The following is a 25621-nucleotide window of genomic DNA, read 5'->3' on the forward strand; positions in this document are numbered from 1 at the left end:
TTACATTGGTTAAACTGAATGACAAAATAAGCACAGTGCGTCTGCTGAATGACAACAATTTGAAACCATTTTTAAACAACTGAAATTCATTATATTTGAAAAATTATATAGATCAGTGGTTTTCAAATGATTTAGCCTAAGAAGCCATCAAGTGGTGAGCCAAAGCAGTACTGAAATTATTGTACAAAAGTTGATCCTCTGAAATAGAGGGCATGAGTTAATTTGTCACAATTCACTGTGATTGCAGTGATACAAGACTTAAATGTGTGCTTTTATCAGTATTTAACCAGCCCAATGGGCAATGACTACAGAATGGAGGCAGTTCATTGTTTGCCTGTGCTGTCCTCTCCAGCTCTACCCTCAGCAGCTGTGCTCTGGTAATCTGCTGGCCTGTGCACTGTAGAGCCAACTATTCATTTGTTCTGCGCACTACAAAACAATGCTTCACTTTGCTGTAAATCATAGATCCATAATGGCTTTAAAAGCTTTGTTTAGCTGCATACAACTCATAAGGGTGAATGTAGCTTATACAGTTGGAGATACGGATGGTTAGGTATACTATATTGATAGATTAATTAATTAGACAGAATTATTGGCTACCCAATATCTAAAGTTCTCAAAGCAACCAAAAATAGACTTCTAATGGAAATTACCATGAGATTTCAATGGAAAATGTGGTGTGCTATAGTGAAATGGTGTGTTTATGGGAAAAAGAACACCACTGGAAGTTTATATCAGGGAAATATAAAAGGGCCTAAAACAGAACCTTGGGTAACCTCATATCGGTGATTGGGGCCTATAGGCAGAAGTTCCCATTAGACCAGTTTTAAGATTGGGCATAAACATTATCAATGCATTGATTTATACATTCCAGGAAAATAGCCTGATAAGCATGTAAAAAGCAGTCTCTTTGACTTAGCAAAACTACAATGGTAGAACTACCAATAAAATTACAATAATAATGTATCACTCTACACTTACGGAGTGGCAAACATTTATGTTAAATTAAAAAGTAAGAGAGTAAAAACATCTTTATGTTGGGGCTGCTTCTGAAACACCATTTGTTTGGCTTGTAAAAGAAACTACTTATGAATCTGTTTGAGTTATCCAAATATTGACTCAGATCAACCACAGGAAAACCACCAGTCAAAAAGTCGCCAAGGATTATAAGGTTTTATGCTTTCCCTCCAGTTACAACTGGCCAACAGGACTACAGATGAAAACTAGTCCTTGGCTAATTCTGGCATGTTACAGGTGTACTGTTGTCAATATGCACTGTCCTGGTAAATAAAGAAAAGAAAAGAAAAAAGAATAACCTTATTCTTAGTAAACACTCATGTATTTTGCACAAAATGCTAAAAGGCATATTATTCCTATAATGGAGGATTGGGGGACAATGGAGATGGTCCTCACTGCAGAACACGAAATCCAGGGGGAGGATATACCTTCCACCTTACAGTACATATACCTAAACCTACCCATCTCCAGCCCCTGATCCCTAAACCCACCCCTAAACCTACCAATCTCCACCCCTTAGATCTGGATCCAACTCCGCCCCCTGGATCTCATGTACTGCAGTGAGGTGCTACTGGGACAATGGGAAACACAGATTTTCCCATTTTCATATACTTACTGCAATTTGTTTTGAAATATGAAGAGGCCTATTTGAATACAAACTCATAAAAACATTAATTTCCCACCATCCATGATCTTTTGTTCTTCAAGGGATTATCTTGACAAATTTTGATTATAATCTGATTAGATTAGTGATTCATGATTGCTCTCAATTTCCTTTCATTCTTAAGGACGTGTAATGTTAATGCAACAGTTGTTAATCATCGGCTTTATTGATGCCATTGAGCTGAGCGTCAGTCTTAGCAGTGGAAATGTACTAGCCCTCTGGCAAAATCACTAAAATTCATATTTTATGGCATTCATTCAATTTTAAAACATTATTTAGGAAAAAAAAGAGAAAGAAGGCAAAATGAAGCAGTGTGATTAATTTTAACACCGTTTTGAATCTAACCAATGCTGCATGATTGATGCTGGTAAAATATGTATCCCATAAAGACACAATTCTGCACAGCTGGGCATGGTACTGAGCCAGCGGTTTCAACCTTGGGTCAAAGTCAGAACATTCACTTCTCTGTCCAGCTGCTGAAATGTTGGAGGATATGTGTTGGATGTTTCACTTGCTACTTTTTTTAAAAAGCGTAATCTTTATAAGCCACTGCCCATGCCAGATCTACCATACACTTCTTTCTTTGACAGAAGACGGCTTTAAAAATGATCGTGATTTTAGCGGTAAAAGAAGCTACCGTACTACAGTGTATACGGTGAATAACTGTGATAGATCTAACCATACATTTTACAGTAAAATACCGTTAAAAGGTTTTTGAACGTGAAAAACAAAAACAAATTGTATAATTTGCAGTGAAAAAAAAAATCGTAAATTGACATTCCCACAATTCCCCACTTGACACTTCACATTTGATGTATTTTTGTTGTATTTTTTTTCTAATCAGTTATGTACATTAGGGTTTTGTTACATTTATTGTTGTTAAATTAATGTTTATTGCATTTTTAAAATTTCATGTGTATTACCATGATGGTGTTTAGTGTTTGTGTGAATGACACTGTGCAGCTTCTATACATTAGTATTAACTTTCTCAGCTTGTAAAAAAGCTGCTTGTTATGAGCTTTAATTCATCATGTTACTCTAAACACCACTGTGATTGGTGGGTGTCAGTGTATTACAATGGCACAAAACAGATATTAGTTCTTCAAAATGTTTATAGCAGATACGTTTTTTTTTTTTTACTGTAAATTTAAGTCTGTAAAACCTAAAATGTTGCTACTGTATTTTTTACAGTAAACCTCTGGCAACCACAGCTGCCGTTTTTTTACCCGAAACCATCGTTCCAATGAACGTTCGCAAACTTGAGTTTTTTTTTTTTTTACATTGTAGACTGGTATGTTTGAAAAACATATTTTTCTAAAGTACTAATTTATTTACGCTACCATTCAAAAGTTTGGGATCAGAAATATTTATTATTTGAGGAAATTAATCATTTTATTCAGCCAGAACACGTTCAATTGATCAAAAGTGACAGTAAATACATTTACATTCAATATTTCTATTTCAAATAAATGCTGTTCTTTTGAACTTTCTATTCATCAAAGAATCCAGAAAAAAAAAACAGTATCACGGTTTCCACAAAAATATTGAAGTGGCACAACTGTTTTCAACATTAATAATAATAAGAAAAGCACCAAATCATCATATTAGAATTAGATTTCATGTGACACTGAATACTGGGACTGCTGAAAATCCAGCTTTGCCACCACAGGATTTACTCCTTTTACATTTACCTTACATTTTAAAATATATTAGATTAGAATATACTTATTTTACATTGTAATAATATTCCACATAATTGCTATTTTTACTGTATTTTTAATCAAATGAATGCAGCCTTGATGAGCTTAAAATCTTACTTTTGAACATTGTGTCAAACATTTTGACTTTCAGTTTAACTATGCAGTTGGACTTTATAGTTGGTAATAGCTTTATGCAAGTCCTGAATGTACAGCAGCCCACAATGGGACATGGACACGGGAGCGGCCTGACTACAGAGCTGTTTTTAAATCATTAGGAAAAGAGGACAAAGAGGGAGAGCTAGATTGATGGCTCTGCCTCGGAGGAGGCTCGGGTACAGTGAGGAGTAATTAAACAAGCTTTAGGAGATGCATTTATCAGTCAGCGAGCGTCTTACCTGCTGATTCAGGATCCTTCAGTCTACCTGATAAGAGGAATGACACCAGGAGCCACGACTTGCTGCCTGAAGGGAAAGAAGATTGATGCATATAAACACAAGATACAGTGAGATTTGTCAGACGAAAGAGTAAACCCATCATCCACATCACTCTCTTATTTAAAACAACAACAATGTAATAGAGGCATAATCACATTCTTTATAATAACCTGAACAACATGCAAGGATTTAGACACATTTACACAAAGGTTGGGGAAGCTATTTTGAAATTAGTAGTTTTGAACAAAGTAGTCAAACTTTTTTTGGAAATTCTTTTGGAATTAAATCTTTTTACAATCTTTTTTTTTTTTTTTTTTTTACAGTTCAGAATCCAGAAGATAAAACAGACAACACAGAATAAGTAAATATGAAAAAAAAAATGTAAACATAATTCATAGGGCCCCTATTATTGTTAAAATACAATAAAATTAAAAGGTTCACGTTTTATGAAACGTCAGAATTCCTTTTTGATAATTAACTTAAAGATACGGAAAAAACGGAATTAAAGTAGTTCTGATGAAAAATTTGGTAGAAAATAAGACAGATTTCATAGTGTTATTCTTTATTTGTTAAAGCGCAGTGCAGTGCACAGATCAAAAGACCATTGAGCGCTGTCTGACTTCCTCTCCTGACTCTGCCATTGATTTTTAAACAGCGCTGTACTGTCAAAGAGATCAGAAGACATGGACTTTGGTTTTGATCATGATTCCCTTGACATGCGTTAACCCTGCATCCTCACATCCTGTCTTTCTCTGCCTTAAATAGCCCCATTATCTCCCACTGTATTTTAAGATGCTGAAAATTATTCTTCTACATACAATTATTTTTCTCATAAAGAGCACTACCTAAACACAAGTCTATCAAATAACAAATTTGGGGTTAGTATATTTAGTCCAGAATATAAGGCAAAGCCATTTTCACAATATAATGACCTGCTTTAATCAGGCTTATTTCCAGTAAAATTTATTTATATAGCGCTTTTCATAATGCACATAATTTCAAAGCAACTTATTCATTTAAATAATTATTTATATATGTATTATGCATTATTCACTTGTGGTACCTTAATTAAATCTCAAAATTCCATTATTCACATGAATAATTCATAATTAGGACTTCAGCTTTTGATGTGTTTTCAGAACATTCTAGTTCTGCAGTCTGGTATATATATATATATGTTTTTTCCATTAGTTGAAGATACTTCGCCGCAAATTCGAGTGCCTCCCCCAGCAACAAGAGCACAGAAAACACAAAGGCCAAGATTGCACTGCGGTCTCAGACGTATTGAAAACCTGACCATCAGAAAGTACAGCATGCTCTATCCTGTCCTGTGCACTTTCACACGCTGTACTGACCATGCTCCAACTATAGACTGGTATAAACTGGATTGGTACAGGTGTCCTAACAGGAAAAAGTCTATACAAGCATGTGAAAATAAATAATAATATTTGCATATATGCATTTTTCAAAAAAAACTTAATCATTTCTATAGATATAAATCAACAACTTTAAATTCGCAATGCTTCATGGGATTCTTTCCTTTACTGAAGCCGTAAAGTACACAGTCTTGGACAACCTTTGTCTTTCTGTCTGATTTTCAAATCAGTTTTTGCTTCAAATAAAAGTTTGTAATGTTGTGATTCAACTTGTAGCATGGTTGGTTTGGTTTTTGGCTTATAATGCTTTAATGACGTTTTTTTTAAAACCCCAATGGGAAAAAAAGGGATAGTTCACCCAAAAATGAAAATTCTGTCAGTAATTACTCACCCTCATGTTGTTCCAACCCCGTAAGACATTCGTTCATCTTCGGAACACAAATTAAGATATTTTTGATTAAATCTGAGAGTTGTCTAACTCCTCCATAGGCTTCTAAGGGACTGAAACTTGCTGGCCCAGAAAATGTATTAAAGACATCGTTAATATAGTCCAAGTGACTCCAGTGGCTCGATCTTAAGTTTATAAAGCGACGAGAATACTTTTTGTGCGCAAAAACAAACAAAAATAACGACATTATTCCACTTTTCATTTCCTTCTCTCTGGGCCTCGGGTCTTTTCACGTAGTGTTTAAGCGTAGCGCGTCTGTGTTGTACGTCACCACGTATCACACATGACCAGCGTCGGCCAATAGTGAGCCTACGTGGTGACGTGCAACACAGAAGCGCTACGCTTAAACACTACGTGAAAAGTCAAAATGGATGCTAAATAATTTGGCTTTAATAAGATTTCCCCAACAAGAATGAACCTGGTGTACTCGGGGAAAACCATTGTAGAAAGGAACTGGACTATTGAGCTCACGTGAGGAGTGATGATGGTTCATGCCTTGCACACCTTTTAGTTGCCGTTAAGAGTGAATGAATAAAAAACAATGTTTTTGTCTTACAGGGAAATGTCTTACAGCGATTACAGGAACGCTGGAGGTGGAGAACAGATGAAGGAACAAGGAGACAGGATCTTGGAGAAATCTTAGAAAGGAAATATCTCAGTTAGTTGAAAGGCAAGTAACTCATAATCCAAGTATTAGACCAGACAATGACTGTGACTGAGGTGTGTGTGCTTACTGTAAATACTGATGATGAGCGTGCTGATCAAGTGCAGGACAGGTGATGGCTGAGTAAGTGCAGGTGATGGGCAAGAGGAATGCTGGGAATTGTAGTTTTGAGTGATATTGCAGGACTGCGTGTGTGAATGGAGTATGGAGTGCAGGGAAATGCAGACGGGGAACTGTGACAATATGTTACACATATATATACTCAGCAAAAATCTGATGACCAGTAGTGGGGGAAAAGGCTCCCTTTTATGATTTCCATTTATTTATTTATTTAATAACTTTTTGAGTAAATGTGCAAATTCACATTATATGTGAATTTTGCCACCTCCAGTATACTGGACTGTTGTGCAGTCATGATTTACTTGTAAGTACAATTATGAGAAGGAGATTTGTTTGCATTATGGTAATGAATAAATTATTGAAAGACTGTAACTCAGTGGTTTAATTGTAAATTTTCCCACATGCTATACATTAAAGTTGTTTTATATCTTATAACTAAACTGTGTAAATTAATACGTAAAAAGAGTGCTGTTGTTACAACCTACCCCTGTTTTTAAAAGCCTATTTAAAATTAAATGGTAATCTAAAGATCACATGTCTGTCATTTAAAGGTATAGCGGAGGATTTTCTTTTTCCGGGTGGATCATCAAGACTATTGGTCCTCCTAAGTGTCAATCATTCTGGTGATATGTTTACGTAAGGCCGTCGTACGTGCTCGTGCACACGATTCACACGATGGCGTGCGCTCAAAACACAGGTTGGGCTTCCCACTGATGCCTCAGTCGCAAAGTTTCTACTTGACAGGTAAAGTTTGGCATGCTATTTGGAGAAATCCATTTAAAATCACTGCTAGTAAAAGTTAATGTAAGCTATGATTAGCTCTTGCATACGTTTAATAGGTGTTCCCTCTCGGGAGCAGGTAGAGTGTTGCGCATGTGCATTTTTTCAAAAAGTGGAGAGGGCGGTTCTTTTCTAAAATTCGGGAAAATCCTCCGCTATATTCAGGGCTCCAAACTGCGACTAAAATGGTCGTATTTATTTGCGAGTGAAATTTCTGCCAAGGTCGCCATTGGCGACAATACAAATTTACTCCCTTTGATTGTAAAATTTGCATCCTACGTGCATGTTTTATAACCAGTATCCTATCGTAGGGGTGTGCGATATGACGATTTTTGATCATGGACGATTAAAATGTCTCCACGATCTGCTTTTGAAGAAATATCGTAGAATCGTGCATTCTAGTTGCTGTTCTGGCGCCTCTGTCCCAACATACTGAACAACGCCACGTATATTCACATGAAATGTAAACGCAGCGGAACGGGACACTGCAGTTCACAAAAGTTATTAATTTGCATGTGCTTTAATGCCTTGTCGGTTAAACATTTAATTCGCGTGCTGATGCTCTGTTCTAACGTGCGTTTCTCAGCGCGTACATGTGAAGCTCACATGCACTAAAAGCCTGTCTACCAGCGCCTGGATACTGGACTAAGTTATCTTTAGAGTCTTATTGTGCTAATACTGTTAAATACACACAAGGTTTACATAAACAAAGTCGGTTATGTCTAAAGTGAAAGCAAACTTGAGAAAATTGAGAGAAAATCTGCTTGTCAAATGCGTGTACATTAGACGTGTCGCGCTCAGCTCTTAAAGAGACAGTAGCAATAGTAAACACGCTGCCGCTTGTCCTTAAAGGGATAGTTCACCCAAAAATAAAAATTCTCATTATTTACGCACTCTAATGTTGTTCCAAAACTGTATTAATTTCCTTCTAATATTTTCTAATATTAATAATTTGAAGAATGTGGGTAACCAAACAGTAGCTGGTCCCCATTGACTTCCAAAGGAGAAAAATATACTATGGAAGTCACTGGGGACATCAACTGTTTGGTTACCCACATTCGTCCAAATAACTTTTATTTTCAACAGAAGAAAAAAAAATTATTCAAGTTTAAAACAACTTGAGAGAGTAAATTATGACAATTTGAATTTTTAGAACTATCTCTTTAATGTTAATGAAACAACAAAATGCAAAGAGAAAATTACTCACTGCTCTTGACTGATAACTTTAATAGTAGCTTTGATAAGTATCAATTTATAATTTATACAGTGAAGTCTATGTTTTGTTTTATTTTCATATTTGTTCATTTAATTACTTTCTTCAATGCTACTGTTAAATACACCTACTGTAGCTGAAAACAAAACACTCTTTATTTCATTTGTATATTAAGTTGTGTATGTGTAATGTTTATCTTTGATCTGAATATTTAATAACAAAGAAAATAATGACTACATTTTTTATCTTCGCCCCTTTCTGCCATTCTTTTTTATTTTATATTTTGTTACCTAAGGCTTTGTTTTTAAAATATGGACATTAGTTTGGCTGTAATGCTCAGTCACAAAATAGTAAAACCAACATAAAAAAGAATCGTGATAAAATCGTGAATTGTGATTTTCCTGAAAAAAATCGTGATATGATATTTTTGCCATATCGCCCACCCCTAGCCTATCGCTTCATTTGTTTTGTTAACGTCATGAAATGAGATGCTTTGCGTGAATGTTTCACTGAGTGAAAGCGCCAAAATATGAACTTATGAAATAGTTCATAAGTCGGAAGTGACATTCAGTTACCAAATAAGCTCCAGTTCCCAGAACATTCACAAGATGAAAATGCTGAAACTGTAAGAAGAGGAGAGACATGCACACAACAGGGTGACTAAAAGTAAGTGCATTGTTATGTGGCTCTTAAAAAAAATATTTGGCGCCTGTTTTTTTCCCCTATAGGAGCCATTGGCTCCTTAATTGATTTTTTTGTTTGGAGCCCTGATATTTAACAGGCATAAAAAAAAACATCCCCCACATAAAAAAAATTGCTTCTACTGTTATCTCAGAAGGATGTAGTCATGGTTAAAATATCTATGTAATACATGTATACCATTAGAATTCATGGATACTTTTGAATGGAAATCAATGGAGAGGAACAAGATGGTGTAGGGACTAACTGGACAATGCTAACTAACCGAATCATAACCTGTAGTTTAGGACCTAGGTCTCCATAATGTTTACTCCATAATCATTCAAAAACATTCAGTTGAAAAATCATAGCACTTTCTCATTCTGGCATTCTTTTCATCCAGTTTTAGTGATCTCTACATACACAAAAAGTATACAAATGGTTTCACAAGCTTTTAACAAACAAGCTCAAGATAAATAAAGCATAATGATTTGTGTTGTTAAGATCTTTGTGTGTATGTGTGTTCTGTTCTGAGATACATCCAGTGATATGGGATAATCATGTCAAGTCTTACTGCCTGCCAAACTGATAAACAATTTTATTTCTAAATCATCGTTGGTGTCTCCTGGAAATCTGTTGTAAATCAAACCTTGAATTAAATTTAATCATTGTAAACATTCTCCCCACAGAGACCCACACACACACACACACACAGGAAATACCAAAGCGTGATAGGTCAGAATGGATGTATACATTGTTTGACTCACACAGTGAAACTCATGATTGACCTTCTCGAATTCATCATAAAAAGCAAAACACAGAAAATGGCAAATGTTGTTGTTTCTAATATTTAAATATGGAAAGTGTAAGTTTGAAATGTTTTTACAGAACATACCATGCCAATAAAATCTGAGAAAGTTATGTTTCTCTTACAGGGCACTATTGCAATATCTGATGATCTGTACAGGAAAAATACTCTGCCGATGTAAATTTTTCCATGAGAATAATTCTGCATGCTCACAGAGGGGTAACGTGGGAAGACATATGGATCCAATCAGGAGAAAGGTCCCTTGGGGGTCCGCGCATGCCCCGAACCGCTGCAACAAAGGCACTGTCCCACATGTTTCAAATGGGACGTAGGAAATCTGAGACTGTGAAATGTGTAGGAATGGATTATGCTTCTCTCTAAGCATAAATAACGTCACGCCCCACCCTTCTTTGAAATGGAAATATTACCCACAATCCTCAATTGAAGGTTTTCATCATTTGGGTTAAGCCCATTGGAGAGCTGGTTAGGGAGTTGATTATAGTCCACAGCACTGTCTGGTTACTGTAGCTATATATTTTTTTTCAATCCAGCCAAATGGCATTTTTGAATGGCATTTTTGATCTGTAAAGAAAAAAATCACTGAGATTTCTGATAAATAGCCCTGTATCGCATCTAAGTTTTCAACCAGTGGGTTTGTTTTGCACCACTAGGTGGTGTTATTTACCTGTTTAAAACAGCTCCTCTGTGCAGCTGACTGTGGCTTACTGGCTTTCACTCAGTCAACAATCAACATCCCATCCAGCCACAAACAAGATCTCACATGTTCCACAGAAACATCAGGCAAAATCTCAGAATCTGTTAAATAATAACAGAGTGCAATTACAGTTATTTTTGCAATTCCCCTCAAGGGTTTGGGATTTGGTGTCTTGGATCTAACATGTGTTTTGGAGAACCGCCTTTGTTCATTCCTTCGGACTTTGGAAAATATGAGACAGCCAAAAACCAAACACATTTATTTCTCGTTCTTACTCTACCTTTCATCTGGGCCTCTTTTTGGCCATAAACTCTGTGTTTTATATTACAAACAGATAGATTTACAATATTAAAATGCCATCTTTTTTTTTTATTTAGTTTTTGAGATACTTTTTTGGATCATGAAGAAAGAAACTTTAGCATACTTTTAAAATGAGGAAATAATATACTTTAAAAGAATTTACTTAAGTGTGAACTGAATATAATGTTTTCGGACACCTAATTTCATGTTATTTACAATTGAATGAAAATGTATTCTAGTTTAAATTTATATTAAATGTGATTAGTAGAACTTTAGAGCATTTTTGACCGACCTAATGGGGACCTATTATACCCCTTTTTACAAGATGTAATATAAGTCTCAGGTGTCCCCAGAATGTGTCTGTGAAGTTTCAGCTCAAAAGTTTTTTTTCAGCTCATTTTTTATACCATACCATTTTTGAGAGGAAGGAAAAATAGGCTGTTTTCGAGCATGTGTCTTTAAATGCAAATGAGTTGATTCTCCCCGCCCTGCTTTCCAGAAAAGGGCAGAGCCTCGTGCCTCAGATACTCTGCCAAAAACTAATAAAGCATCTGTTTGGTTTTGATTATCATCTCTATCGCAGTCAAGCTCAGGTGACACTGCAGTTCATCATCATGAAAGTTTATTATTTGCATGTGTTTTAAAGCTATATCAGTTTAAATTTCTGATAGGCCTAGGCTATATGGTTTTTTTTTGAGCACACACATCCGAAGCGTGCGCACAGAAAGCTGGCTGTCAGACGGCATGTCCTGTGAGTATTAAAGTTCTCTTTCACGTCTTTTTGCGCTTAAACTGTGAAAAACACACAAGGTTATGTCAAAAACACAAAGTTCACATAAACGCAGTCGGTTATGTGTGTGAACTTAAACAGCAAGTAAAGAATTTGGATGTGTATAAATCTGTGACAAGTGACAGCAGTGTAATGCAATATATGTATATAGCCTACTGCTTTAAATGCTATTAATATGAATCAATTAACAAAAGAAAAAAAATCACTCTTGATTGAATAACTTTAATAACGCCCAATTCGGACGGGATTACCTTTACAAGGGTAGATGGAGTAATGTAATTTTACCAAATGATCGCACGGGATAAGATATCTCAGTAAAACTAGCAGAAGTGGGAGGGGAACTTGATTTACGCACTGCTGTCACCCTCCTGTCATCATGTGTGAATTACGTTGCTTCCTGATATCACGTGCGCAAACACATAACCTATATTTATATGTCGTTAGCCTCATAGCATAATTGCCTAAGTCATATTTCAATCTCTTTGGAAAACAAGAAGAAACAAAAAATGACTTAGGCAATTATGCTATGAGGCTAGGTCGATGTATTAATTAACTTCAGATTGGATTGTGTTGGTAATAGGCACTTACCCAACTAAAAAAAAAGTTTTGTGCCTCTAACAAGTGCTTTCGATCTTCTTTTTGATCTCAATGGTATGTGGAAAACACTTGAGGTTTGCCACAGACTTGTCCCAGCGTCTATAACGCAACTGAACGCTTTTTCAAGCGACTCCATACTTGAAAAACTGCGGAAAACGACTTTTAAACAGGAATGACAAAATATTTACGTACATTTTTATAGCTGGTCTATTCGCACGGGATTAGTATTACCTGAGGTAATTTTTCTGGACCTTTTTACAAAAGGTAAAAGTCACCGTAATCTTAATTTACATTGTCCAATGATTACTGAGATGGCACATTCGGACGGGGACTAAAATCACAGAGAAGCTCTGGTAATAATTACTTCACCCCACCTCTCCATTTTAAACTTGTCCCGTCCGAATAGGGCTTAAGAATACATTTGTATAATGCTGCTGTTAATGCCCTGGCAGTGTACAGCTCACTGAGGGGAGGAGCTAAGGTAATAGGGCAGATTCAATTGCCAGTCATGGGCGGGGCTTTAAAGTAATCTATGCAACTCCAGTGGTTTAACCTCAATTTTATGAAGTGACGCTTACTTACATTACAATTTACAACTTTATTTACAAAATATTAATCTCCAATCCACATTCAAGAGAGCACAACGACTCATGCATGTTGTGTTGACATGAGAGCGTACGTTGTTTATATATTTAAAATATATTAACTTTAATATTAAATAACACACTACGATAATTTACAATCAATTACTTTACATGTGCTATGCTAGACCACACATCAACATAAATGTACTTCTTTAAACCACTACAAAAAAGTGATTAAACAATTATTTAAAATTGACTTGTTTATATTTAACATTACAAATTTTACTTTTTAAGTGTACTTAAGTGTTAAGAAACAATCATGAAAGGGTGCTGTCTTTAAGTACAATTATGTGACTTTATTTCATTAATATTATATTATCTGTAAGTACAGTGCACTTTCAATACACTGCTTTTTCACTAGACATTGGATCATGTGGAATTCAAGTTTAATGTTTTTACATTGCATTTCTTGGTGTTGATGGTGTAGTGTTTCCAGGTGGGCTCGGATGTATGAACAGGCCTGTGTGAAGCACTGGTAGTTAGCGAAAGAACTTACTCACCACATGGCTCTTTACAAGGCTTCTCAATTCACCACAGAACATGAAGTGCTTTCCCACACTGTACACCACAATGTCAGCTTTTATTGCGCCTCTCTTTGATTGGAGATGAGAAGGACACAGAGTTTTGCAGATGTTAAGGTACATTGCTGTCTGTCCCTAAAGGTTGCGTACCTCTCACAAAGGGTCACTCTCAAAGATCCAGATTTCCAAACACTGGCAACAAAAGAGACCATGACTGTGCCTCAGCAGAGCAGGGGAATAAATAGGGAAGTCTTAACAGAAATGCCATTGAGTAAGACTGCCTGGAAATGTCACAATGTAATAAGAGTGTTTGTTATTTGTGGTCAGTTCATACAGGCTTGGCAGCACATCTGAGGGAACCTTGGAAAACATCTAGATCTGAGCTTCTTGCAGTAATGGCTCTCTTCAGTGCAGTGTCTGCCTTTTTATACCCCCAAGTCTCTGTCATTGTTCATTGTTTCCTCAGAAGTTAGTTGTCAGACTGTATGTCTTGCATTTCAAAATGTGCGCTTACTTACATTATTATTCTATGCAAAAGTCTGTAAAAGTACAGGTCAATGCACTGTTGATATGAAGGAACTTTCTGTATTGATTTGTCAAAGGTGTTGTACATGTATTTTGAATTACACATTGATTGAATTGCATATGTTGTGTTTTAGAGTTTATGGAAATCTACAGAAAATTTGGTAATTTTCTGCCTGAAATGAATCCGTTTTTCCATTGATATATCTTTTTTTCTTAGTGTATACCTGTTCTTATTCAGAAAGACCCTATTCTATGTGGTAAACTAGTGTGGCTTGTGGCCACAATAACCCTTGCGTTTGGGTTTGTGGATGGCGTTGGAACCTTTTTGGATAGTATTTGCCTTGACATGCTTTCTGTGGCTCCTTGTGGACTCGATATACTTCCTATAGACCTTATTCAGAGCAGCGCCATGACAGGTATGAAAGTGAGGCTGTGAGGGATAGACTTGCCGTGTTGGCATCCGCTGTAAAAAGCTGTATAAAGCTCCTAGATTACTTAGAATTTTCCACAGCTTATATTGTCGGGAGTTTTTTGTCAACTGGAAGATATTTTTCCAGTGTTTCATGTGCAGAACAATCCAAAAACACATTAAATAACAGTACAGCCCATTGAAAAGATGCATGTCTGTCCTCCCAGCATCGCTTTCATTCCCATTTAAAATCAAAGATGGCGCTGCTGTGAATAAGGTCAATTGAGGATAAATGAACCACTAAGCATAGATAGACCTAAAGCTAAAAGCTGAAGGCAGCTGGTTCTTATATGATGGTCACAGGAGTGTCACTGTGCTGTGCTAACACACATGCAGAACTGTCCAGTCTGTTGTTTTATTAGAGCATCCCAGAAAGGATATTCCAGTGGTTTCTAGTGATATTTGCCAAGCATCCCAGACAGCAACATAGTGTCAGCCGAGATCCGGCCCACATCTGGCCCAAGTGGAATCCATGTGTACCAGATGTGGGCCGGATCTGGGCCGACACTATGTTGCTGTCTGGGATCACTATTATTTTGGTCCATAGAAACCCACCTGAAATTATACACGTTGAGTATAGGCTTTAATTTAAGAAATTAGACTTAAAGTCGGCATGAACCGGAAGTTGTGGTTTTTCTTCCCTATGATGTATATCCGAGTGAAACGGTTTCTCGAACAAGAAAGTATGTAGGGCGCGACTTGATTTTGCCCATCGGGAAAAAACGTGCTTTTAACCACGGGTTATTATCGTTCTAAACACCGCTTTTAACCCCGGATAAAGGAACGTTTCACACTTTAGAAGCGGGGTTAGTCACCGCTATTTACCCGAGGTTATGAAACCCTGTTCCAGAGCAGGGTTAGTACTGCATTGCCAAACTTGTATAGTGTGAAAGTGAAACAATGCGGTGTTAGAATGTTACAACTAAAAGCTTAGCAACAGACAACCAATTGCGTATAGGCCTACTCAAATTTGCATGCTTTGGACAGTCACGGAAACACTGCACATTGTATATAAAGAGTAAATTCAGCGTTTGATAGGAAAAATGTCACATTCTGACAGAAAAGGCGACAGTTTGAGTGAAGAAGAGACCTTTTCATTTTTACCTTTAAAATCCGAAAAGTCTCTCATCCAACAAACTCGATAGTACAAATACGAGGATGCGCAGTTCTAGAGCTTTTACGTAAACAGGTCGCGAGCTGCGTTCATCCAATCAATGACACTGACACCGCAAATATGCAAATAAAGTTAACCCGGTTTAGGAATGTACAGCGTGAAACGTCATTTTATGAATAGAATACCCAGGGATTCATTGTTAACCCCAGGTAAATTATGAGCATTGTGAAACGTGAAGCTGGATAACCAGGTTACCATTTACCCGGGGTTTAGTATGACCCAGTGTTTAAAGAGGGAGAGGATGTTATTTTGATTAGCTAAATATTATGTGTAGGCTACACATAAAATAATAATAATGTGCACAGATAAATCATTCTATAATAAACTCGGCAATGTTCCATAAAAATAAGAATTGTCCATTTTTGATTTGATGCATATAGCCTAGACCACAGTTATCAACATGGCAAATCTAGTAGGCCTAAAATTTTTCATAATTTCATTTTTAAATAGCATAAATTAATATACATTTATAACAGTAGTCTATTTGTTTTATATTACCTTGGCAGTAAATGACAAAAATTAATTAACACTGCAGCAAATGTGTTTCTAATACTAATAATAGTTACAATTATTTTATAGTTAAATTAATACATTGTTTAAATTAATACATTATTAGCTATAACAGTGTGATTTGTATATGTACATTTCTGAAATACATAACTTGGATACAGTCACCTGATAACAGATCACTCTAATAAAGACATGCATTTTCTGTGGAGCTGCTTTGAAACAATATGTATTGTGAAAAGCGCTACACAAATAAATGTGAATTGAAAACTGGAGTTAATACAACAGCTGAGGAGGGATGGCAAATTGGACATCTTTCTCTCTTCTGAACAATGTAATCAATCATTCAATATTTTTCCCTCATTTGGAGGCAAACGGGGAAAAAAAATGTACCTTTGCTGTCGTGTCCCTTTCACCACTCTTCAATTTACCCAACTATGACGACTTCCGCTTCTGAGAACCCCGGAAATCTGAAAAGGGTTCAAGAAACTTATCCACTTAAGTGGATCAGAAAGAAAGAACTTAGCAACCACACAGAACACCTTAACCACTTAGCAACATCACCCACAACATCCTAGAGTTTTGCACAGGCAAACACCACTCACTAGGAAAAATGGAGAAAAAATGTATACAGAATTGTAAACAGTATACAGTAATAAAGTTAATGTCATCTCTCTGAGTTTCTGGCACCAGGTATGCCTCCACGCTCAAGGCTATTTGCATCAGTATTTACATATTTTAAATTTGCCTGTGCAACATTCAAATTTATTTTCGTTTTGTATCTATAATTTCTTTTTTTTATGCCCACCAGGACCTATCATCAAATTTTGTATGAAAATGTGCCGTGAAAATTATTTGTAATAGTTTCCATAGTCTCCAGAAATAGGCTCCATTTACCTAAAATATTATTCCGTAATTTATTCTTCTGGCTTCTTGGTGTGAAATATGACTGCATGTAAGAGTCACCCAATGATGTAAGACCACAGTGTGAATAAGCATCAAGATCAAATGTGTTCTATAACTCAGTGCTCAGTGAGCTCAGTGACCACAAACAGACCAAACAAATCAGCTGTGACATCATTTCCGATTCTCAAGAAAAAATCACAGTATGTAGACTCTTGTACATTTGCAGCACTTCCCCATAATGCTTTGGGGAAACAAGTAATTTCCTCTTGAAATGCTCTTAAATAGCCACTAGGTGTCATCCTATGGACACAGATTCTGTGTGAGCCTCCTCAATTTGTCTTTTATGAAGTTGTGTGGTCGATCCACTCCACATTGTGTCTGTCAAAGCACAGTTCCCCGTTGAAAGACCCATGCCGATAATATATTTGGTGTATTTGTTTATAATCAGGCTGAAGCTTATTTAGTCTAATGTGAGGGCAGTTTTCATGCTCACACACTATTTTTGGTCTGAATGATCACTGTTGTGTGGTTCATAATTCACTTGAAAGGTGAAAATGCGCCAAATCTTTTTGTACATTCTGCATGAAATGGTTGGACAAGTGTAGTTTTCTTTCTTTCTTTCTTTCTTTCTTTCTTTCTTTCTTTCTTGCTGGTATTGCTATTCATATGCGGTATTAAAAGTCATTGTGGAGAACATTTCAGTGGACAAAACTGCACTTTCAAGTGTTAGGCGAATGCCAACATTGTTTGTGGTCCATTCCTCCTGGATGAGAAAACTGTAACACAAAATGTTAATAAAAGATCATTTTTAGGCGTACACTAGTATACAGTTAGCATCAAAGCTAATAGACTTGAACTAAACATCACAAAACTCCAATTAGAAAATGGCAAATCAATGTAAAGGTTTAAAATACACTAAGGTCCGGTTTTACAGACAGGGCTTAGATTAAGCCAAGATCGGGCCTTTAGTTCAGTTAGGACATTTAAGTAGCTTTTATAAACGTGCCTTAGAAAAAAACATTACTGATGGACATCTTGAGACAAAACAACGGTACTGACATATTTTAAGATATATCAGTGCAAGTTGCTTTCAGTTAAAACAGCCCAAACTTGCATTTTATTCTGGGACCAGGCTTAAGCCTCATCAGTGAAACCAGGGGTAAGTGACTTAAACTCAATATTTAGCTGATCTTACATTATGAGCTCTTCTTTCATTGCAGGCTTAATTCTTTATGCCAAAAGTGAGGTAAGGAATTTCAAACGGAGTGATTCTTACTCACAAAGCATGCAGGCCTATTTTTCCTCATCTCCCCTTCACAAAAAAGGGAACAACACACGTGTCCTGTTCGTATCGTCTGTCCCTTTTCACCCAGCTAAAGTCGTCAAAGGGTGAAGTTGGCAATTGCAATAGCATTAATGATCAAGAAAGGAAGAAGCAGCAAAATGAATGATTGTCCTGTAAAATCACATTCACTTTACAATGTGTTCTATGTTCTCTGTGTGTTAAATGAATGTAATTTGAACAGACTTTTATCCATTAACATTATTATTATCTTTTCTTGTCATGTTACAAATAACCTTTATTTCCCTTCATATCATGTCCATACATGTTATTTAAGCATGAAAGCTGAGACGTCTGAGTCACATTAAAGTTGGCATGAAATGGAAGTTGGGATAGTCTTTTCTTCACTATTGTGTACCCAAACACAAATGAACTTGAGGAAATGACTAGCAGTATGGGCACCATTTTCTCTAGTACATTGGAAACTGTTGAACCGATCAGATTAAAAAAGGTCAGAGAGAAATGTACAGCACCATGATACAACAGTAATACTCTCACTATCAAGAGAGAAACTAGTAATTTAGAGCGCAAATAGAGACAAACTCACTTAGAAGTCTTTAGAATTGCTTGGAAAGATAGAAATTCCTGTTATAAAAAGGTTCTAAAACTAGCCAAAATAATCCAAGGTTCTTGTTGAGTACAATGGCAGGATTAACAAATAAGCAGACATCACCTCAACTGAATATTCCATTACAGTTTAGTAGCAATGACTTTATGAATTTCTTCACTGAGAAAATTGAAAGCGTCAGGAGTACAATGGTAAATGTACAACCTTTGACAGCGTTTTATGATTCAGCCTCAATTATTGCCCCTCAATAACAATTGCAGTGCTTTACAACTATAGGACAGGAAGAGCTAAATAAACCTATCATTGCATCTAAACCAACAGCATGTTTATTAGATCCATACCCACAAAACTACTGAAAGAGTTTTTCCCTGTAGCAGAAGACCCTCCTCTCAATATTATTAACTCGTCTCTGTCTCTAGGTCATGTCCCAAGACAGTTCAAGCTGGCAGCTCTTATTAAAGGAACACGCCGACTTTTTAGGACTTTAGCTTATTCACTGTATCCCCCAGAGTTAGATAAGTCCATACATACCCTTTTCATCTCCCTGCGTGCTGTAACTCTGTCTGTCACAAAGACTGGAGGTCAAGTCAAGTCATCTTCATTTATATAGCGCTTTTAACAATGTAGATTTTCTCAAAGCAGCTTTACAGAGATAAATGTATAATTTAACGTAAGATTGTTTTGGCTTTATAGCTGTTCTTTAATAAAGTTATTTTCCAGCTAAAGTTAGTTTTGATTGATTCGCTTCTGTCGCAACGATCATTTGTTTTTAAATTAGGGCCGCCAAGACGACACCATTCTCTCTACACAGACTTTAAACGCGAACCTGTGAGAAACGCTGATGGCGTTCAGATGCGCATTTAGAATGGGTTCTATAGTTATGTGCGTTTGAATATATGTGTGCAGGTTTGGAATTCCCTAAAAACCAAGCCTAAACAAATTACTGGTGTTTCTTTATAGTTTTGATTCAGAATTTTATTTTATTTTATCAATTCGGGGTAGATACTAGGGCTGCAACTAACGATTATTTTGATAATCGATTAATCGGACGATTATTTTTTCGATTAATCGATTAATCGGATAGGTTTTTTAATTCAATTTGATTTTTGTTTATAACTAAATAAAACCCTAAATCAGGATATTTATGTGTAAAAGTGTACTTTAAAAAGTGCAAAAGCCACACATTGAGTTTTACTAATATAATCTTTAATTTTTACATTTTAAACCCCAAACACAAAAGTTTGTCCAGTTTTTAAACAGTAAAACTTCTTTAAATATCCAAAATATAAATAAACAAAACAAAATATTGAGTTGCGCTGCTCATATAAACTTCACATTATGAAATTAGGACACAAACATGTTTGTAATAAGATATTAAGCAGCAGATTTTGAATTCCAATGTAGAATGCGATCTGTTAATTCTTGATAACAGACCGCTGCGAAGTATAACACACCAGAAAAACAGAGCGTTGCTATGGACGCAGGATTCTAACCGTAGAGACGGAACGGAGTATTTTCTTTAGCGGAAGCAATACAATCATTTTTAAATCAATAAACTCCTTTTTAAATCAATATTTTGTGTAAAATTATTGATTTATTTGGTGGGTAGCCAATAGCCATGTAATAAGCGGGATTATCCCTTACATAGTAGACAAATGCTATAAAAAGAGAGCGGAATGGAGGTACGCAGCTGACAACAGGCTTGATTAAAAGTACGTTACAGGAAAAATGATGTATTACTGCACAAGCATTCGCTGAAAACCACTGACTACAGTGACTAAAAAACAATATACTGCTGCTGTTATTAACTGCCTTTATATTTAGTGCTTCACTTTGTAAATACCATTTAATTTAACCTATTTCTGCGGTAGCGCTATTTTAATCCATCACTTATGTTGCGAGCGAACCCAAGCGATTTTCGCTGACGATGAGCCGAGTGAACATGCAAATTCATTCCCTGACATTAGATGGCGCTTAATGTAAAACAGAAATACCCCGGTTGTCAAACGTTTGTGGGAAAAAGTTACAAGCCTATGTACATGAAAGACAATTAAGTGAAATGAAACTCACCATCAAGGCCCATTTGCTCTGCAATACCACTCATAACAGTTCTCTTTTATCAAGATTTTTGTAGTCGCTGTCGCGTTTGTCATATAGTTCTTTATGTTCCGACACCAACGAGACCAGCAGCTCTACAATCGTCTTGCCTTGCATCTTCCTCGTCTTATTTCTTCCCGGCAGTGCAGACGCTACTTGGCGTATATCTTCTTCGCCGTTACGTATGTGTGCTCGGCAAGACCGTTTTGTGTTTGAGCTCCCCCAAGTTGTGTTTTACTGTAACTTCAGAAGCTCCAGACACGTGAGCAAAAGCGCCAATCTCATTGGTCGGATAGTTTTTGACGCGGCGCGTCAAACCAAAAAAACGAACCTGAGGCGTTTTTAAAAAAATAACGCTTTTACGTGTGGCGTTTTTCGCGTCGGTGTGCACACTCATATTGGCGCCCTTTGTTTAGTCACGAGGCGTTAAACGTCGGCGAATATCGCGCACGAAATTTGTCCCGGTGTGAACAGGCCTTAACTCTGGGGGATGAGCTAAAGTCCCAAAGAGTCTGCGTGTTCCTTTAAGAAACAACAATTAGATCCAAATTAATTAACAAAATACAGACCCATTTCAAATCTTACATTTATGTTTAAAATAATAGAAAAAGTTGTGTCAGCTAAATTGTGCTAAATTGTTTTTTTTGTAAAAAAAAAAAAAAAAAAGATCTATAAAAAATTTCGGTCCGGTTTCAGGCCTCATAGCACAGAAATTGCGGTCATTAAAATACAAATGACTTCTAGCTTCTGACCAATGCTGTATGTCACAGTTACCAGCTGGTGTGCCCAGGTTGACCACCAGAGGGCACTTCTTCTCTGACCTTTGCCACTCAGCCATGAACTTCAGTTCCCATAATCCTTTGCCTGGACTCATCTCTAATTATTGCATTCACCTGTGTGTCGTTACATTTCTCATAAAGGTTTTGTAATTGTCATACGGCATTCCTGAACACTCTCCCTTGTCTTGGGTTCTTCTGTGGATTGTTTGCAAGTGTTTTTGACTCTTTACCTGGCATGACTACGATTCTGTATTTTCCAATAAAGCTGCGCTTGGATCTCACCTAGTCTCAGAGCTATCCATGACAAAAACCTCGATCAACTCAGATCCAGCAGCATGGGAATTCGGATTCTTCCTCCAGCCACTAAGAAGGAGCGGAGGGCACGACGTCAAGCATTGTCTGCCCTGCGTCAGCAGGGGTGCAGCGTAGGTGGATTTGCTCAGCTCTTTTGGTCCCTGGCTGTGGGGCTGGAGTATAATGATATTGCACTAATAGTTGTTTCCAATGGATGCCTGGACTACCCATTGCCTCCATGGGAGATGGAGGAACTTAAAACTCTGGGGTTGTGGGGCTTCATTGACTACCTTCAGTATCAAAGTCAAGTTGTTACTCCTGGTCCGGTAAAGCCTATTCCCAAGATGGCCACCGCCATTCCAGAGCCTCATCCCAAGATGGCCACCGAGGCAGAATCTTCAGACAAGATGGCCTCCACACCAGAGCTTCCAGCCACCAGTCCACCGCCTCACCCCTCCAAATGGAGGAAGAGGAGGAGGAAGGGTTCCTCCGTCCCTCAAGGCCCAGAGCCTGTTGTCGTCCCAGAGCCTGCTCCAGGACCAGAGGCAGTCCCAGAGCCCGTCCCAGAGTCCGTCCTGGCTCCACCCGCGCTCTTTGCCCTGCCGCCTCTGCCCGCGCTCCTTACCCTTCCTGCACCGCCCTTGATGCCCGTCAAGCCAGAGACTCTTCACGTCATCCTTGTCAAGCCAGAGAATCTTCATGTCATGCCTGTCAAGCCTGTCAAGCCTGAGTTTCTTCACGTCATGCCAGAGTTTCTTCACGTCAGGTCTGCTGAGCCAGAGTTTCTTCACATCAGACCTGAGATCCTTCACGTCATGCCTGTCAAGCCTGAGTTTCTTCACGTCATGCCAGAGTGTCTTCATGTCAGGTCTGCTGAGCCAGAGCTTCTTCACGTCATGCCTGCCCAGCCAGAGACTGTTCACGTCAGGCCTGCCAAGCCTGAGCTTCACGTCAGGTCGGCCGAGCCAGAGCTGCTTCATTTCGGGCCAGCTGAGCCAGAGACTGTTCCCGCCAGGTCAACCGTGCCTTTGTCTTCAGACAAGATGGCTGTCTCCATGCCTGTGTCTTCAGACAAGATGGCCGAATCCACACCTGTGTCTTTAGACAAGCTGGTCGACTCCACGCCTTGTGTCTTCGGACAAGATGGCTGACTCTGTGCCTGTGTCTACGCCTGTGTCTTTAGACAAGATGGCCGACTCTACGCCTGTATCTCCGGTCATGATGGCCGCATCTGCCCCTCAACTGTCTGGTCCGCCTTGTCCCCCTGAAGTGTCTGGTCTGCCCTGACCCCCTGAACTGTCTGGTCTGCCCTGGCCCCCTGAACTGTCTGGCCCGCCCCGGCCACCTGCACTGCAAGTTAGAAAAGTTAGTTCATGTATTCATGACCTCTAGATTACTGTAATGCATTACTATATCTGCTTGTCGTGCATCCTCAATAAACAAGCTGAAATTAGTCCAAAATGCAGCTGCTAGAGTTCTAGATCGAGAAAATATGATCATATGACACCAATTTATCATCTCTACACGGGTTACCTATTAAGTTCCATATCAATTACAAAATACTGAACTACAAGGCCCTAAATGGTTTAGCTCCTGTGTATTTAACTGATCTTTCGCCCTACAATCCATCACGCTCTTTAAGGCCGCAAAACTCTGGGCTTCTGGTAGTACCTAGGATATCTAAGTCCACTAAAGGTGGGAGAGCGTTTTCGCATTTGGCTCCTAAATTCTGGAATAGCCTTCCTGATAATGTTTAGGGCTCAGACTCACTCTCCCAGTTTAAATCTAGATTAAAGATGCATGTCTTTAGCCAAGCATTCACATAATGAATCTTATAACCTTGTACTCCAGTTATATCAAATCAAATGCACATGATTGTCTTTGCTTAATGTTATGAACAGCAGCTACGCTAATTATTTTGCATTTGCTTTTTGTTTTTATCTTGGGATGCCCATCTTGAGGTAACTAGAGAGTATATCAGCTCCAGTTTGGATCCAGCCTCTGAAGACTTAAGATGTCCCAACACATGTGAAGAGATGACCCAACTCCTGTGAAGACTTCAGATGACCCAATACCTGTGAAGAGATGACCCAACTCCTGTGAAGACTTCAGATGACCTAACACATGTGAAGAGATGACCCAACTCCTGCGAAGACTTCAGATGACCCAACACATGTGAAGAGATGACCCAACTCCTGCGAAGACTTCAGATGACCCAACACCTGTGAAGAGATGACCCAATTCCTGTGAAGACTTCAGATGACCCAACACCTGTGAAGAGATGACCCAACTCCTGTGAAGACTTCAGATGACCCAACTCCTGCGAAGAGATGACCCAACTTCTGTGAAGACTTCAGATGACCCAACACCTGTGAAGAGATGACCCAACTCCTGTGAAGACTTCAGATGACCCAACACCTGTGAAGATATGACCCAACTCCTGTGAAGACTTCAGATGACCCAACACCTGTGAAGAGATGACCCAACTCCTGTGAAGATTTCAGATGACCCAACTCCTGCAAAGACATCAGATGACCCAGCTCCTGCGAAGACTTCAGATGACCCAACACCTGTGAAGAGATGACCCAACTCCTGCGAAGACTTTAGATGACTCAACTCCTGTGAAGACTTCAGATGACCCAACACCTGTGAAGAGATGACTCGAAAGGACTCCAACTCCTGCAAGGACTTTAAATGAAGCAAACTCTGAATCAAGATGCACCAATGCAAAATTTTCTATATATCCTATAATTTGTTAACAACATGTATTCTTTACTTCAATGAGCTCATTGTTTCTGCCTTAAATTAATACACTGTTAAGCTGCGTTCGCACTACAAGCGACTTTGTCGCTGCATGTCGCCAGTGGCTGGCTTGCGATGAGGTTGCTAGTGGGTGTTCCCATTACTGGTTGCCTAGTTATGTTTGTGAGTGACATTCACGGATGTTACTCCATGTTGTAGACAACAAATCCATTTTTTTGCTGCTACAAACAAACGTTTTGTAAGGAAAAGTCTAAATATAAATGAAATTAGTACATAAAATGCATAATAGTAAAGATGAACGAGAAACAGCGAGTGCTCTTTGCCATCGCGGCTATTTAACTGCAGCAAACGGGCAAATGCCGGTCTATCTGGGTTCATGAAACCATTCAGTCTCAGAGTCAGCATGACGAGTACCACTGTATGTACACAGAGACCTATCATAAATTATAGGACCGTTTCTGACTGCTAAAATGAGCTTCTCATTCAACTTACCTCGGAGAGTGACGGATCACGTGCGATCCACTGACTTCACTCCTATTGGTTGTCGCTCCCGAAAGTCGCTCTTCATTTGCATAAAGTTGAACAGATCTCGCCAGACACGCCCCATCCGGTCACCAATGGTCGCTGTCACGCGTGTGGCTGGAAATCGCCCGCTCCCCATTGAAATGAATGATATCGTGTCACTTTGTCGCTTGTAGTGTGAACAGGGCTAACTTTATGATTTGTAT

Source organism: Squalius cephalus, assembly GCF_949319135.1.
Source record: "Squalius cephalus genome assembly, chromosome: 19".
Classification (NCBI taxonomy): Eukaryota; Metazoa; Chordata; class Actinopteri; order Cypriniformes; family Leuciscidae; genus Squalius; species Squalius cephalus.